The 1,906-nt window shown below is 44.5% G+C and overlaps 1 long non-coding RNA gene across 1 annotated transcript; it reads left to right on the forward strand.

Annotated features, from left to right (window-relative positions):
* Positions 1 to 224: 224 nt before the first annotated feature.
* Positions 225 to 1,597, forward strand: LOC140810788 (uncharacterized). The gene is made up of 3 exons (XR_012113299.1): positions 225 to 668; positions 755 to 811; positions 1,362 to 1,597. It is a non-coding gene; the product is annotated as an uncharacterized lncRNA (long non-coding RNA).
* Positions 1,598 to 1,906: the final 309 nt, after the last annotated feature.

A 1,906-nucleotide genomic window follows, 5' to 3' on the forward strand; every position in this document is an offset into this window, starting at 1 on the left:
CCATGTTTTATACTGAGATTTATTCTCACCGGAGTTATCCGGCTGTTGTCTTGTTTTGTATGTGTGCATGACAACAGGTGGGGGCTGGATCAGGGTCGAGAGGACGATGAGAGAAGACGAGTTAGCGTGGTGATTCCGGACTTGTAGCAGATTTAGTGTAGTAACCCGATTCGTAATGTGAGTAATTATTGGATTAATTATATTCGGTGGGATCGGAAGGACCGAACACGTTCGGACCGTCCGATGAGTTCGGATCGTCCGAGCCAGGTGTCGGACCGTCCGAGACAGGTGGCTGGACACGTGGAAGGGTTCTGGACACGTGGTAAGGTTCGGATCATCCGATTGGGGTTCGGATCGTCCGAGACAGGTGGCTGTACTCGTGGAAGTCATGCAAGGATCGGATCGTCCGATCAGGGTTCGGACCGTCCGAAGTGTGCTGGATCGGAGCGTCCGAAGTGGTTCGGATCGTCCGAACATTGGCTATAAATAGAGGCGCGAGGCTTCATTTGTGACTCGCCAATTCAGAGAGTTCCATAGCATTTCAGTCGTTTCTGACAGGTTCTAGTCTTTTTCCGAGATTCGGGCACTAGCGGGGAGCTGCTGGTCTTGTAGCGGAGCTGTGCTCTAGTTGGGAGCTAGCGGCATCAGCGGGCTAGCGACGGACGAAGGTTTGGAATTGTATCAGTATTATCTTAGGATTATCTAGTTAAGTCTGGTAGATAAGTTTTAGTGATGGTTTTCACTTGATGAATAGGCTTGGATTAGACCTGTTGTCTGGTTGTTCCAGTGGATTAGGATTGCAGTGATAGAGGTACGAAAGTACTATCCGAGATATCCTGGTTGAGTATACATTCATATATGTGTTGCATGATTATTTGCTGCATTGTTATATGTCATATGATGCATGCTATTATGTCACGAGTTATGATGCATATTGCATATCATGTTGAGCCGTATCTCCTTCGAGATAGCCTTTGCTGTTGAGCTGTATCTCTTTCGAGATAAGCTATATCTTGTGGGGCCGCTCAGCCCTGTCTTGTCTTGTGGATGCATGGACACCGAGAGTACACAGTGGCCGACGGGTCGGGAGGGCTTCGGTGGTCCGGGAAATTTTAGGTCCACGTCTGTTCTGGTAGTGGATGCAGTGACCCAGAGGTAGTACCGCGCGACACTATCCACTTGGCGCCTCTAGACTGAGCATTTTGAGATCCTTTGTGACTCCTATTTCTTGACTACCCTGGTATCATATCATAGCATGTGCATTTCATATAGGCTTGTATACTCATGCTTTTGTACTGGGCGTTTTTATCGCTCACGTCCTCGGTTTTGTTTATCTTGGACACCCCATTCCCACGGGGCAGGCCTCAGGTTGGATGGCTTAGGACGAGCAGGAGGAGGACAGTGAGTAGCTGATTGGTTTAGTTTTCAGTACTAGTCTTTTCGATATGGTTGTACCGAATATATTAAGTTATTCTGATTTCGATTGGGTTGTATAACTATTGTCGTTGGCCATATTTCCGCTGTTATCTCTGATTATTGTTAATTAAGTTAATTGCATGCTTAGTTCTTGATTAGTAGGTGATTCTGGAACGGGTCACTACATTTAGTTTATTACTTGAATTTAGTAATTGAACCTTAGACTTAGGCTATACAGTATTGTACTTTTCTACTGAACTGTAATTGTTAAACATAGATGTATAGATTGTTTAGATTCTATTAACTTCCGCAGTTTTTATTTAAAACGAAAAATTTTTAGACCCTATTTTATCTTAATTGATAATTAAATCCCAAAGATGATTAGCGTCCGGGTCCCCACAACAGGTGGTATCAGAGCGAGGATCCTTTAGAGATAGATCCTTTAGATTGAGATAGTAAGAACTGATAGGTCTTTTAGACTGACTTAGAT

Source organism: Primulina eburnea, chromosome 13, assembly GCF_022965805.1.
Source record: "Primulina eburnea isolate SZY01 chromosome 13, ASM2296580v1, whole genome shotgun sequence".
Lineage (NCBI taxonomy): Eukaryota > Viridiplantae > Streptophyta > Magnoliopsida > Lamiales > Gesneriaceae > Primulina > Primulina eburnea.